General features: G+C 30.8%; 1 long non-coding RNA gene across 1 annotated transcript; it reads right to left on the reverse strand.

Moving 5' to 3' along the window:
• Positions 1–1,184: 1,184 nt before the first annotated feature.
• On the reverse strand, positions 1,185–17,323 carry LOC144346428 (uncharacterized). The gene is made up of 3 exons (XR_013419513.1): positions 17,201–17,323; positions 16,684–16,721; positions 1,185–1,533 (listed from the first exon to the last, which is right to left on the reverse strand). It is a non-coding gene; the product is annotated as an uncharacterized LOC144346428 (long non-coding RNA).
• Positions 17,324–17,362: the final 39 nt, after the last annotated feature.

Consider the following 17,362-nt stretch of genomic DNA (forward strand, 5'->3'; position numbering starts at 1 on the left):
ACAAGATTTATATGTAGAATGTGACTGCTGACTTTTGTCATTATAATATAAATTCCAATTAGGTTATCTCAAAAGTAAATTATGTAATTTGCTTGAATATTCTTAAACATATAATTGATGATAAAATTAATAATTTAAAAAAAAAATCACATGCCCGTAACTTAGATGTACATTTTTGTATCTACACCACTATAATGGCATACAGTTGACAGGATCAAGAAATGAATCTAATTTTTGTAATATGTTTGAGTCATTACTTACTAAGGTATTTCAGAGGTGTGCAGAAAGTCCAAGTGGTTAACAATACACAGTAAATATGAAAACATTTCAGCTGACCTGGACACCAACATGCACTGTACACACACAGTCAATTTATATATCCAACTTAAATGGACTCAACCATTTTATTAACAAGGGAAGATAGGTTAAATCATAAAGAGCACAAGCACAGTGTACTGTAAAATACTGTAAAGGGGGTAATTATTCACTGGGTTTTAATTTAGCTTATTTCGCTGACTGGAAAAATGCGCTAAATTAAAACACAGTGAATATGTAAAATTTAGCATAGAACACATTATCTAAATGACGAAACCGTGAATTTAAAACCCACTGAATATGCCTGAAATGGTAAATCAGTGAAATTTAAACCCAGTGAAAATTAGTCATTTTACAGTACTTTATTTTCGCTTGGAATTAATTTTCGCTATTTTCGCTGAAGGAATAATTCAGTTATAATAAAATCCAGTGGATATACTTTTTTTCCTATATTTTACATTCAACTCCTCAAAAATCAGTGAAAATAAATTCCATACAAAACACCCAAAAAGTCTTTTCAGTGAAAATTTATTCCAGCTAAAATAAAGTATTTTACAGTATACCTGGATAAAGCCGAACAATTAATATGTAATTATAAAAAGACAAAATTGTCATTTAGATTATCTGCAAATCACATCAAGTTAGAGGTTAAACATATGATTCAGGGAAAATTCATAACATTTTAAAATGATTGATAATTTCACTGTGATAACAAAAATGTGTCTTTCATGAAATTTAGATGGGCTGAAAGTTGTCAACTTTTAACACTAGTCATGAAAATTTAATGATAGATCTACATTAAAAGTTGTCTGAATTTATTATTAGTGTAATAAAACTACAAAACCAAAGAGTACAACAAAACCAAAGAGTTAAATGTCAAAAACAATAGTTTTTCTTTTATTTGAAACAAATTTACACCAGTATCAAAAACAACAAGAGGAGACAACCCCTTGAATATAATAGTTAGATCTGAACTTTGACCTCAAGTGGTTGGGTACAAACATGCCATTCATTGTGTGAAGTTTGAAAGCAAAGACAACAAAGAAAGCAGCCAATGTGAAAAAAAGTCACTTCTGTAGATATATGCAGTAAGGCACTAGTTAGATACGCGTAACTATCGAGAATGTGGTCGGCTTGCAGTTAGGTAGAACAGACACATTATCCCCTCAAGCTCTTCTCTGTTACCATGGCAATGAGTGGATCCAAACATTCAACAACCTTTTAAAGGAAGATGTGACATTTACAAAAAATAAGTTAATTGATGTCTAACAGACTATAATGACATTTTTCTTGTTTTTGAAAAGGATATCATTCATTGCACATGAGCAGATCAGGTTGTACACAATAAAGAAATTGTCAGTTCAGTGAAATTTGAGAATTGCAGGTGCATCAAGAATCATATTTTTACCCTATGGCTTTTCATATGTTTTTAAAAGGTTCCAACAGCTGTAAAACTAAACGTATGTCATTTTAGCAGACAGCCTCGTATTTTCACAGACAGCCTCGTATTTTCACTATTAAGCTATAATTGTGCTATTACCTGGTAAGTTACAATGTAGCTATAAGAAAATAAAGCATACTTCTACACTGAAGTCAACTATGGCATGTACACAAATATTAGCTATCATCATTGTATCAGCTCATGCAGTGATGTACGCAGTACTGTCTGATTGCTGCACAAGCATTTTGAGGAATGGGGAATGCCTGGACAATCCAATCATTTTATTAGAATATGAATGAGACTAATTTCAAATGAAAACTTTTGGGTCTCAAAATTAAATATCAATATATATTATAAAAATACACATAGTGACAACAGTGTAAATAAAATGGTTTAGGTACAGGTACAGGTAAATTCAAGTTGTTTTTATTAAGTTTTCTCTCAACTGATATAATTTAAATGTGCATGGAGATATTTAAGTACCAGGGTACAATATTTTCTGTAAAGATTTGGCAAGTGTTCACATTAATACAAACATGTCTAATCATTTAATGTGATAACAGAGTCACATATCTACATGTACTTTCAGTTAATAATGCATATTTCCCACAATTTATTGAGATATGTCCTATCAAATAACGATAACATTTACAGTTAGTGTCACATGACTGTTCATCATTCAAGTCACAATCAAAGGTTTACCATACACACTACAGCTTCACTATGTTTTATTTTGCTAAGATTTATATAATTGATACTATAACTATGATAAATTTAAGAGGCTGGAGTAATGAATTCAACTTACATCATAAAATAGAAATTAATTATTCTTCCAGAATAGTATTAACCCTCAGAGCATCAATGTTATTTTTTTCAAAATTTTGGTCACGACCTGTAACCAATAAACTGTGATTATAATTTGGGTTATGGTTGATTATAAAGCAATTCTATATAGGGTTGCAATTTAATTAAACTTAATTAAATAGCAAATCCATGTAGGCTTGCATTTTAATTGAATTAAATGTGGATAGTAGAAATAACATTATATAAATTGCTAATTTTATTTCTAATGATTTGTGTAGCTTATGGAAATGGTCACATTTGGATGAAATAGTTAATTCTTCTAAGTCACATGTTTTTATATTTATCATTCAATACTGTCACAAACTTATATAACTTAGAAAATGGTCTCAATTATAAACGTTTATATGCAACTATTAGATATTAAAACCACAAACAAATATTTTTTAGAAAATCACTAAATAATCTTGCATGTCATCGGTTTCATGATATTAAAGTATGGAATGTCAAAGTTAAGAACTGTACGGGATGAAAAGTTATAACCATTTGGTCCATGTGCATTTAAGTGGTTAATGAGTAATTAACACATTGCTTGGTAGAGCTTTCTCAATACAATAAAATATTGACAACCAGTGACTGCGTGGAGGCTTTCAAGTAGTCTTAAGAATAGTAGTTGTTAATAATACATAATATACATAAAGGGTAATACACAATAGTTAATAATTATTTCAATTTTACAGAGACAGTACAATATCCTTGTAACATTACTGTGTTTATGAATGGCTAAATGAAGAATCTTCTAAAAGAAATAACAAACTGACTGACAATATTCTGAAGATCTGCGATAAGTGGATACCAAATCATGGTTTTTCAGATCTGTTCATTTAGAATTTTAGTTTATCAAAAGGCAATGCTGGGATAAGACATTTTGTAATCAGTTGAAACATCTGTAGATGTACCTGATAAATAATAATAAAAAATACATACTTACAACGACTTGTCACTCAAGATTCAACATTAATATATCCGATAAATATTTCCAGACTAATATATTCTTTTAATCAAGAGAAAAAAAAATGTTATCAAGCCATGAAAGGCTTACATTCCTCTCTTAGATGAGACTGTTGCCAAGCATCCAGTAGCTGTTTAATGAGATAATGACATAACAGTTGCTATGGTAATGTCAAAGTCATATATTTGAAGAACGAGTTCTAAATAAGCGAGACAGACGGAAGTTAATATCTCCCGCAGTACAGCCAATTATCTAATTTATCAATGAGTGGACCACAATAAACTATCCATGTTAAAGCAAATTGACATCATTACAAATATGCATAATATTTTTTTTGCTTCAGTATAAAACAAAGGAATCTAACAAGTACAAAATGAAGAGAGATAATTATGAGAAAGGAAAGTGGTTATAATTTCTGTGCATATATTCTAAAATGTGTCACTATTTTATGTGCATGTTTTTAAATGACCAGAAAGATTTTAATATTTTTTCTGGACGTTATCCAGGTATTAATTACTCTCATTAAGTGAAATCAAATAAGATACAAGGGATTAACTCAGAATTTTTTTCCCCAGAATTCACTAAAGCTAAAGACATTTTTATCCATCGCGGCTAATACAACATTATTTTTCTTTACCAACTTACATAATGTAATTCATAGCCAATTACCAAACAGCTTGACAAACAGGATGAAAGTACCATTCTGAAAGATCACAACATTTACCAGATTAAAACACTTCATTTTAAACAATAAGTTTTACTGACAATTAGTTTACATTTTTGTGAATGATGACATGTTTTTAAATAACTCTTAATTTGGAATTTTCTTTAGCTATTAGTGGAAAAAGTTACATAATTTGTCAAAAACAAATCTTAAATGTGACTAGTGAAAGGTTAGAGGTAGCATAAAAATCAAAGTTGCAAAATCACTGGATGACATAGTGGGGATAATGCCCAGATCAATATTTTAAATTTAATATTTAGAATTTAAATTTGTGTACTCAAACACTGTAAATTCACATGGTTCAATTGCCTCAACTTTTGATTGACAAACTTGGTTCCATGGTTAAAAAACAGTGAACACTTCTGCTTAGAAACAATCACCAGTTACTGAATACCGCCCTCTACAGTTGTCAAGGATTCAAACTGAACTACACCATAGAGGGCAGGCGTATACTGTTACTGTTCTTTTCAAAGAATCACCAAAGACATTCAACAACTTTGGTAACCTGTTAGCCTGATAGGTGAAATCAACCCTTCACATTGCAAACACTTTGATTATCATGAAGATTAAATAATTCATTTATATATATGACTGGCTTATTATGGCACACTTCTACTCCTAATTTAACACACAGAGCACATATATTTTGATATCCGCCATAGTGACCCAATATCAGGTGAGAAAATTACTAGGTACATCACATCTGTGCAGTGTTTTATGTATTTCTGAAACATGATAAGTTTTGGCAACCAACAGTTTTGTACTTGGCTCGCCGGCTAACGCCCACTGGAGAAAATATTTAACTTTAGAGCTATAAAAGAGAGTTGTCATAAATTGTGTCTGTACACTTCACCTTTAACAAAGTAAATGCTTACTAGTCATTTCTGACATACCTACAATATGTTAGGTCATGACAGGATGCACCGTCTCAGCACAGATCTGCATAATATGATGCCTTACTAGCTGATTTTGAATAAAATAACATTCTGTTCATTGTAACACAAGTGTTTATACAAGGAACTTGATACTTCTTTTTATGATTCAAGTTGCTTTTTAATCACATATTCTAGTGAAATATTGTTTAGTGAGTGAAATATTAATGTCATAAATAATTCAATATTTGGAACAGCAGAAATTAACACATAATGAAAATAAAAAATCATTTATGTTTGAAGTTTAAAATTTCCTGCTTAATTTCAGTTTTCAACAAGCATGAAATAGAACATCCTTGAATGAAATAAAATCACACACAGAGCACACTCTAAACAATCAACTAGTAGAGTAAACTGGTTATGGCTTACACAATTTTAGGGCTGGGTTATTTCTAGACCAATCTAGATAAAGTTCAGTGTTACAATCATTAACCCTTTGTGTGTCAAGGCAATTTTTTGTTAACTTACACAAAAATAAAACCCACACAATGTTTTACATTTTTAAAAAAAAATTTGGATTCAATTTGGTCCAAAATTTATTTTTTATAGACAAAAATGGTTTTTAGACAATGAAATTTCATCAAAAAGATTCATTATTCATTATGTGACTTTGTACCAAAGTGAAATAAATTCAGTGGAGAAATGGGTAGAAGAAAAAACAAAATGTTCACTAGTGAGCTTTTAAAATGAATCACATAACAAAACGATGTGCATCAGTAACGCACCATAAGTGATATCTATACCAAGGTTGAATGAAATGAAAAGGTTAAAAGGTTTTTGGGGAAAAATTGCCATTAGACCAGCAAACTTTCAAAATACGCTAAAATATGCTAATTAATATGCAAATAATTCATGCACAACTTTCCACCAATAACAATTAAGAGTACTATTCTAACATTATTTGTAACTAAAACAAGCAGCCTCTCGGCTGAGATAGCTCCGCTGTTAGCAATGCACATTTCAATTAAAGAACAGAAGATATCATTAGAAAATGAACAATATGCATAGTATCAATGCAATGGGACTTGCTGTTTTCAACAAGAATTCAAAAATATCATTTTTCACCATAAATGATTGTGGTTTTTAACAAGAAGAAAATATCATTTTTTACCAAAAATGACAAAAATATTCACCAAAATTAGAGAATTAAAGATATCATTACAAAATGAATAAATCTAAGAGAGGTCCACATGTAGTACCTATATATGTAATATCAAAGCAATTGGACTTGCGGTTTTTAACAAGAAGTCGAAAATATCACTTTTTACCAAAAATGACAAAAATATTCACCAAAATTAGAGAATTGACGATATCATTACAAAATAAACAAATTTGAGAGTGGTCCACATGTAGTACCTATATATGTAATATCAAAGCAATTGGACTTGTGGTTTTTAACAAGAAGTTGAAAATATCACTTTTTACCAAAAATGACAAAAATATTCACCAAAATTAGAGAATTAAAGATATCATTACAAAATGAACAAATCTGAGAGAAGTCCACATGTACGGTAGTACCTATATATGTAATATCAAAGCAATTGGGCTTGCGGTTTTTAACAAGAAGTTGAAAATATCACTTTTTACCAAAAATGACAAAAATATTCATTAAAATTAGAGAACTAAAGATATCATTACAAAATGAACAAATCTGAGAGAGATCCACATGTAGTACCTATATATGTAATATCAAAGCAATTGGACTTGCGGTTTTTAACAAGAAGTCGAAAATATCACTTTTTACCAAAAATGACAAAAATATTCACCAAAATTAGAGAACTAAAGATATCATTACAAAATGAACAAATCTGAGAGAGATCCACATGTAGTACCTATACATGTAATATCAAAGCAATTGGACTTGCGGTTTTTAACAAGAAGTCAAAAATATCACTTTTTACCAAAAATATTCACCAAAATTAGAGAATTAAAGATATGATCATGAAATGAACAAATCTGAGAGAGGTCTACCCAAGGTATATACACCAAGTATCAAAGCATTCAGGCATGTAGTTTTCAAGAAGAAGTCGAAAAAGTAAAACATTGACACGGACGACGACGGGCAATCACTCATATGATAAGCTCCGCTCGACCTCCACTCGACAAAGTCGACAGCGGAGCTAAAAATTAGATACTTGTTAAAGGCCTGTGATTTGTTGAAAATATTCTAATTTGTTTTCTCTTACAGACATTCTACATTTATTATGAGAAATGGATTGAGCCTTTAAACTTAAATGGAATGAGCCTTTAAATTAATACTAGACAGTAGTTATTAATATACTGCACCACCTTCAAACTAAGATTAGGATTTAACTTGATGAATGCATCTACAGTACCAGTACTACTATTATAATATATATGAGAACATAACAGCTGACCTGAACATTGTATAATGTCAGAATGATAAATCAACACAGTATATGTACATGTATGACTCAGATGCAATTCTGAAATCGCTGCATATTTTACACATATGCAGAAAACATATAATTGCTAATTGTCTTTTCAAATGATATATGGATGTAATATTACAAATTATTAAAAATAAAATACTAATCAAATTTAGGATAATTATTAAATTCCAACATGATTAACTTAACATTTTTTTTAAATCATTAAAAAAAATAATTCATATATAATTCAGCTTTGAAAAATACTGGTAACTACCTTTCTCTCATTCATTTTACACTCATATTTTTGTACTGAAAATCACACACAGCTATTTTTGTATTTTATTAGCCTGTTATTATTGAGCATTTAATTAAAGTTTACTAATCACATTTGTACAAACTTTCATTTCAATCAAACTACACAAACAGACAATGTTTGTGCTCTGCACACAGGAACTAAAAATATAGTATATTTCACAATTATGTAAATTATTTAACTTATATGCATGGAATTCAAATATAACTACTGTTTATTATATCGGTCACCATAACGCCATAAGTTACAGCATGTTGTAATTGTGTGGTATTTTACGGGGTATTTTCATCCTACCATATTAGGAAATGCGAATTCCAAATATGGAATTATTACACACGTAAACGTCCTCTAATAATGAAAACAAACATGGCTGCCACCAGGATTTGACCGGACTCCACACAAAGTTTGCTGATTCTGTTTCGATCATTTTGAATTTCAGCATTCCCATGATGTATCCTTGGAAGGAAAAAATGTATAATAATTAGGTTATTACAGGGATACCTCAAAGTATCGGTATGCACTCAGGCAGTACACCGTTGCATTGACCTCCGCTTTGCGTCAGTCTTTGTGCATACTTTGAGGTATCCTCGTAATAACCTCATATTATATGCAGATTTCCCAAATCACCCGTGTAACAAATTTCATTCAAATTCAAAGTGTTTCTTACAATTAACTAATTATAATGCAAATTTAAATATATGCATCAGATGAGATGTTGTAGAAAAAAACACTGACACGCACACTGACAGAGCAAATTTGATGCATACCTTAAATGTACTTTGCACATGGGAGACGGACATTCTAAATGTCACATGTCCCCTGCCAGTGACTTCACAAAACAAATTGACATTCATATGTATGCTATATCATGCAGTGTTTTTGAATTGAGTTAGAATCACGCTGTCAATAGACTCAAAATAAGAAGCAATTCTTAAGAGAATTCAAAGAGAATGAATCTAAATTAACGGTTTATGTTTGAAAGTGAAATAAAAAATACATGTTTTTGGAACATAAAATACTACATATAAAAACCAAGACAAATACTAATAATAAATAATAGTTATTACGGAGATGAATTACAGTCAATCTAATTTTATATGTGACAAGAATACTTAAAATATTCATTTATTTTATGACTATCTACATATTATGTCAGTATATTGTTGACGGCATTTATAGTACTGTATTATTCATAGACTAACGTTATTAACACATACAGCAAACACATAGCATGTGTTTATGACATTTAGAGATTAGAGTCAATCAGACTATTTTTACATCAATTTATAGAACAAATACAGTGACATTCACTTTTTAAAAACAAGTACCATATTTGCTCTATCAGAAGCACATATTTATTTTACGGCAAATCATTAAAATATGTTTCAGTATTTTGTTCATAGATTCACCTTTGTCATTTTCCAATACAGAAAATTACAGTACAGTCTCTTGTAAAAATTATAATATTTATGCAGTACATATTTATCAAAATATAAAAATACATCTATGGTGAATCAAAAAATCTTCTCCGTCAAGGCTTGAGTTGATAATGGAGAATGTTTATGAAGACAACATTTTGTGAATGTCACTGGCGTCTTCAAGAAATCAGAGAAATATTCAACTAGTGACAATTTATATGAAAAAAATATGAAAAATATTATTATTTCAGGTCAAAGGTTACAGTCTATTGCATGAATGCATGACTTATCTAATTACAATATAGAAATGAACTTGACCTTTATTACCAGTATGACTCATTTATAATATTTAGGCAGTGCCATCACCATTTTAACAGACATGTCTAGAATGCTAAAAAAGGTATTTTGACCTGACAAGTATCATCACTAAGAAAGGACTACATATAACAGGTCTAAATGGAGGTCAAATCATTCCAATGTTGGGCTGCACTTGACATACATGACTAAAGCAACAATTTTTAAAAGTTTATTTTGGACGAAACTTACACAATAATTTCCCTGTGACAATTGTGTTTTTGTTTTTATATGGGCCATTAAGAAACAGAAAATGACAACACACTGCGAAATCACCAACAAATTTTCCAGAGACAAGAATCTGAATTTTTCTTCAAAATTGTTATTTTATTATAGTCTGTATTGGTTCGGTAAAAGTGTTTCATATTATCAACAAACTTTACTAGATAACAATTGCTAAAATATTATTATATTGTTATTGATAAGAAACCTTATCCATGATATCCAATCCAAGAATTACTGTAAAGGGGGTAATTATTCACTGGGTTTTAATTTAGCTTATTTCGCTGACTGGAAAAATGCGCTAAATTAAAACACAGTGAATATGTAAAATTTAGCATAGAACACATTATCTAGATGACCAAACCGTGAATTTAAAACCCACTGAATATGCCTGAAATGGTAAATCAGTGAAATTTAAACCCAGTGAAAAATTAGTTATTTTACAGTACTTTCCCATAATGCATTGCATACATGTTCAGTAGATTTAAATTCAGTAAGAATACCCCTTGAGGCAAGAAAAGATTGGTGCGTTTTTATAGCACACAACCTGAGTATTTATATGTACAGTATGACAGTTTTAGCGTTTCACTTGATTTAAGATTCACGGGATAAAGAGAACCATAAAATTCTGTGGGATTCCACTACATAAAGGCTTAATGCTATATTACCCGATATATTTTCTTTGTAGCTTTTGATGAATGAAGTACGTGTCGTACACCAAAAGCAACAATTATTCGCAACTGAAGATATCTGGATCAGAAATTGTTCACAAAAAGTGCTGAGAATTCGTATAGATTCAGAAGCTTCGGGCATGAACAAATCTATTGAATTGCACATGAAACTGACGTCTCTCTGTGGACTACTTTAGAAAAAATCAGGGTATTTCAAGTTGTCCTACTTTTTTAAAACTCTATTAAAAAGTTAATGAGATTTCATAGCATATGTTGCGTTCAAGCGAACATGGAGTATTTCCAGATAAAAAATAAATTAGTCAGGTACTAACACACATGACTTGTGAATGATGTAACTACTGTTTTGATTTTTTGAATGAGCTAAAATGGGGGAAATTTGAGTACAATTGAATACAAGTGCGAGTACAAGTGCATTTTGGAATGCTTTAGAAGGAAAAACGTCTGAGGCACATAGTTCAAAATGATGCGCGCGAAAACGAAAAACATAGATATTTTTTTTCTCAGCCTAATACACCTTTAATATGCTAATTAACTCCTCACCCACTGGGGGCAGTACAGCTGCCTAACAAGAAAAATACACACTCAAAGTGTTTATTTCAACAAACCAAAGCATGTGTGCATTTATGAATTCACATTGATGTCAGAGATGTATTACCCGGTATGTGTGAAAACAAACTGAGCACAGCTGCTGATATGGTGTGTTGTATGTGAAGACATTTTGACATTTACCAGCCTTTGTACAGTCCTACCTCTGTCATGACATCATTAGACGATGAACTGTGATGACTAAACAATTATCAACCTGATCGGGTGTTATTTATACAACAACATAATCAGTGTTTGTTAAGTACGGTAAACTAAATCAGAACTATGATTGTTTGGCTACATGATTTTCTCCTGAAATAATTTTTTAATTTAGTGAATGCACAGATTGACTGTGGTGAAGGCTTCCAGCACAAATTTGTTCATTTGTGAAAATGTGAAAGTTTTAATAAGAGTGAAATAATACACATGTGTCAACAAGGATGTGTAATTATATTCTTACATATCTTGACAGTTACTAAATTTGTTGTTATCATGCCATTGATGTTCATCGCTGTTGTGTTTGGTTGCACACTTTTTTTATAATTACACATGTATCCAGAAACCACATACACTATCGACATTGTATGTTTCATGCAATTTGTTCTTTGTAATTTTTTTGCCATTGCAGTCATCCCTTTCTAGCGAGTTCCGAAAACATTTTTTGATTCGGTGTAAAATAGCTAAATTAGTTCTCATCTCATAGTGTAAATGTAGTTTATAAAAAACAAAGCTATGAATAAATTGACAGAGATTCTCTGCTACAGACTTAACATGATCAAGGCTGGTAATGACATGTTTGTCTGGTTCATTTCCATCATTCATTATAAGCAACAAACATATGTCACTTCCCATAGCTCAGTTCATTAAGACCATTAAGACTTGTCTTGAATGGGTTTGGAGCATTAATAGTGTTTTGTTGTTGTTTTTCTTTCTTCTTTTATTTGTTTTATGATGCATAATCATTTTATCTTTTCCGGGAGATACTATGAGTTAATAAATAATATTAATATTATTATTAGATTGATAATTAGAAAGAACCTTCCCAAGCCTAAAAAAAAATCCTGAAGAAAAAGAAGAAATACAACACATTTTGGTTCATTTTTGTTGTTGGAATAAAGTGTAACTATTTTTATAAAGTCGTCTGCACCTTTGATCAATATTGTTAAATGCAATTGTGATATCGGAAAGCGTAACACATCATTACAACAAATATTTATTCTACCAAAAATCTATAAAGATGGAGAGGAAAAAACACACACCACACATAATAATGTGCTGCTGTATCGCTGATTCTGTTCTCATTTGCAGAACTAGTTTGACATATTATGGACTGTGCTTATCCTGTAGTTCCTCTGGTTTTTAGTTTTACAGATTACAAACAGCACAATTAGAATAAAAACATTAGTTACAAGTACATCCATTTTGCAATTGAACAAAGTTCTAGATATTTATAATGAATAAGAATTCAATTCAAGGATTCTGTCTAGTGTTTTGGGAGGCTCTCCTCCTCGAAAAGTTTAAGGCTTAGTTTTGTAGAGATCATTTTATGATTTAGTATAGTGTGACGTATACTAAATAAAGCTTTCATAGCTTTATTTTTTAGGTTTGACTGATTTATTTTAAATATACCATTTGGTGTGAAAATGGTTCCTAAATAACAAAACTCCTTAACAGATGTTATCTCTTCATTATTTATTTTGAAATTCATATTTTTTATTAAACGATTACTGTTGTTAAATATCATCACTTTAGTTTTTCTAACATTAACATTTAAGTACCATTTTGTACAATAATCATTTAGTTTGTTCAGACAGTTTTGTAGACCGTCCGCGAACTCCGAAATAATTGCCAGGTCATCCGCATACTGAGTGCAATTTCAAGGAAAAGTGTCAATCATGATTCATTGATTGGTTTATCTACATTCTCACCGAATATACCAGGGAGGTCATTCATGAAAATGTTAAAAAGCGTTGGTGAGATGTTGCACCCTTGTTTGACACCACTTGTTGGATGAAATCCCTCTGTGATACCACTGTTTAGCTTTACTTTATATTCATGATCAGTGTACATTGATTTTATTATGTTGTAGAAATTGCCATTTATGCCAGTTTTTTGTAATTTTAGAAATAAAGCATCTCTTGAGACACTGTCAAATGCTTTTTTTAAGTCTACAAAACAGCTGTATATTCTTTTACATTTAGCACCAGTTTCTTTTTTTCCATACAGTTTTTTCCACTGCTGTCTTCAGAAGAAAAATTGCATCACTTGTGCGTCTGTTTTTTCAAAATCCAAATTGTACCTCATTCATTAATTTGTTTTTCTCCAAGTGGTTTGTATGCCTGTGAATAATTTTGATAGACAGCTGGATATAGCAATTGCTCTATAATTGGATGGGTTCGATCTATCACCTGATTTGTGTATTGGTACTAAGATGGTGGATTTCCAACTTGTTGGATACGTGCCACTCTCCAAAATAAAATTGAATAATTTTTGTATACATGGAATTAACAGACTATTTTTTGTTTTTAACATTTCATTTGAAATACTGTCTTCTGCTGTTGATTTTTTGTTTTTCAAATTTTTAATAGCCTTTTTAATTTCATTATATGAAATAACATTGTTTAACTCATGGTTAGATAATTTTGTATCTTCTAATAATTTTAGTGATTGCTTAAAAACAGTATTAGTGTTATTATTGTTATATAATTTTCTGAAATGACCTAGCCATTCATCGCTATTTATAGTCAGGATTAAGACTGTTTCGTTGACAACGTAGTTGTTTTAATAATGACCAGTACTCATTCTGATCTGTTTTATCACAAGTTTCAAGTTTGTTTATCATTTCATTTTTAAAAAATTGTTTAAAATGAAATATGAATTTGAAGGATATTTAACAGAAATTCAGGACTTCAATTTGAGAAGAATGGTTACCAAGTTTAGACTTAGTGACCATAATTTGGAAATTGAATTGGGCAGGAGAAAATTTCCAAGAATGGAGACAAATTACAGATTGTGTAAAAAATGCAACACAGGTACTGTAGAAGATGAAGAACATTTCATCCTTGACTGTTATTTCTTCACTCAAGAAAGAAATACTCTCTTAGAAGACTGTAAATTAGAAATGTGTAGTACAACTAACCGAAATTTAATATTCACTTGCATCATAAATAGTAGTACTGCACTTGCAAAATACTTAAAAAATACAATTTATAAAACCTAATTGTAATGCATATTTTATATATACCCTTTGATTTGTTTGTAATTTTGAAACTTTTGTTGTTGTTTATTTGTGTTTGTTTTTTCTGATCTGTATCCTTACCATACAGCACCCACTGATGGTGCAGTTGTGTAATAAAGTTATTATTAAATGAAACAAACAGATTGTGACCTCAATAATGAACTTAACTGTTAACAGTAAATAAATTGTAATTCCTTTCGAGGAGTTTTCAGCATTGAAATTGAAATAAATTGAAGTGAACCAGTGAAAATATACAAAAATACACAGTAATACGCGTGTGTAATAAGAGTAATGTGAATATACTGGTATCATTTCTGATCAAAAATAAACAAGAACAATGAGGTCATCAGTTACCGATATTACATAAAAAAGAATATTCATGTTTCTAAATTAATACTTCATGTACTCAATTAACCTCAGTGTCTCTTATAAAGTAATACAGCTAGAATTTATAAAATTAAATAATACAGCAATATATCTAAGCAAAACTTGGAGAGAAAATTACTGGCCAGTGTTTTGATGGGATGAGCTATTACTGGTATTCTTGTCAATTTTTTTAGTGGAAAAATTGATTTATATTACATAATGAAAATAACACGTCATCAGGTAACTGGACTATCTGATAAAGGATCTTGGAGAGTAACACCTGGTACTCATGATTAATGTCTTCATTCTGTGCATTATGTCTTACAAATTTCAACCCATATCTTAAATAAAATACATGCTAATCACACCACAATTGAACTTGGTGAACATTTTGTTATAATCAAATATTGAAATAAAAATTGATGGAGTAATTGTTAATCACAAGAAAAGAACAAGATATATATACAAAACATATGTCATAATTGGGTAATAAAATATCCAAGAAAGAACGAATAAAACCTGTTTTTTTTTAGTTATTACTACAAGAAAAACATTTACGCCACATACAATGACAGAAGAACAGATATTTCCCCCTAAAATACCTTTCCCTTCATGAATAGGCATTAAAAATATGAGCGTAAATCAATTGCAAAAATATGTTCTGGGACTTTCGTTTCTCCCTATGACATGTATAGTCATAAACAATTTACACACAAAGTATCAGTAATTTCCAAGAACTTTCATGAATCTTCCTGGATTGTAACAAAATCTATCAAAATTACTTGTCATGCACAGGCATCAACAGGAGATAATACTGCAATCATGATAATATCACTGACAATTTGCAAAGTTGCTACCCATTAAAAAAAATTTAACATACAGTTTTCCAGAATAATATTTCTACATTACTTTGTAGTTGTAAAAGATTAAAATTACATAAATAATTAGGATTTGTACAATATACAGCCTTTTTTCTGAAGGACTTATCTTGGTCTCTATTCTAGTAATATCATGACTCATTAATAATTATTACATGTAATAATATGAGGTTATTACGAAGATACCTCAAAGTATGCACGAAGACAGTACAGCGGCAGTATCGACCGACGCGTAGAGGCAGTATCGACCGACATGCAGCGGAGGTCGATGCGACAGCGTACTGTCTGAGTGCATACTTTGAAATATCTTTGCAATAACCTTATTATTATACATCTTTTCCTACCAAGGATACATCATGGGAATGCCGAAATCTAAAAAGTTCAGAACAGAATCAGCGAACTTCTTTGTATGGAGTCCGGTTAAATTCTGGTGGAAGCCATGTTTGTTTTTATTATTAGAGGACGCTTACACGCATAATAATTCCATATTTGGAATTCGCATTTCCTAATATGGTAGGATGAAAATACCCCGTAAAATACCGCAAAATTACGGCACGCTGTAACCTATGGCGTTACGGTGACAGATGTATAATAATTGTTTATAATTTCAAATGTACAATTAATAAAATTACAGGATAAAAGTTTCATTTTATAAATCAGTAGAAACAAATATTTGAAAATTTTTGGAGGGTATTATGTACCCAACATTGACTCCTGGTGTATTTTTTATGCCTAGTAGTATTTTAATTCTTTCACTTATAAAATGAAGAAAATGAAGAAAAAGCAGTTCTCGCTCAAAATTTTATTTTATTTTCACATCTTGAGTGTCCTCTCTATGGTACCCCTGCACATAGCTACATAAGATTGGTGACAAAAATGACAATAAACAATTAAAGAAATTAACCTTTGAGATCTATGAAATTAATTTAATTTATGGTGAGATGACCATGGTTCACACAATCCATTTACCCAAAGGTAGGGTAATATAAATATACCCACCTGAAATACAGCTTTACTTGACGATGACGATTTTGACCCTGAAAATAAAACAAAAAATAAAAAATCATAAAAAAACATAAGCAATGTATTGTAACTCAATAATGTTACAACATTATATAAAACTAGCATCGCGCTAAAGCTCTACAACTAGGGACTGGGTCAAGAGGGAAGGATTTTTTTTTTTCGGGATTGTAGAGGCGGAAAGTCAATATCGATTATATCGACAACATGGACGCATATTCAATTCCCAAGACCACGTCTTATATGCTTTAAGTGCTGTATCTTCGTAATAACATATTGGTTTACCGTGATTCTTCATGACGGAGTTGCCCATGTTTTACCACAAACTAAACACACCAGCCACAGTTGCATATGAGCAACATTGGCGGTAAGACAGAGACCGGACATGTCAACATTTCGCGATCGAGACAAACAAACTGGGTCGACTGATAAAACAAAAGTGATCGGCGTGATGGCGCGGCCACATTGCTCGATGACAACATGATCAGAGATTTACCTGAATTACCATGCACATACTATAATAATATCATTGTAAATTCAGCATCATTTCTTGGGAAGCTCGTTGATTCGACAGAAGCTATGAAGACGTGTTCGTTGCCAATCAGATGCCAGCAAGAAATCAACAAGGCGATTTGGCTAAAGCGCCCTCTGTAGGTAA

The sequence above is a fragment of the Saccoglossus kowalevskii genome, chromosome 16 (assembly GCF_978046115.1).
Source record: "Saccoglossus kowalevskii chromosome 16, keSacKowa6.1, whole genome shotgun sequence".
In the NCBI taxonomy this organism is placed as follows: Eukaryota; Metazoa; Hemichordata; class Enteropneusta; family Harrimaniidae; genus Saccoglossus; species Saccoglossus kowalevskii.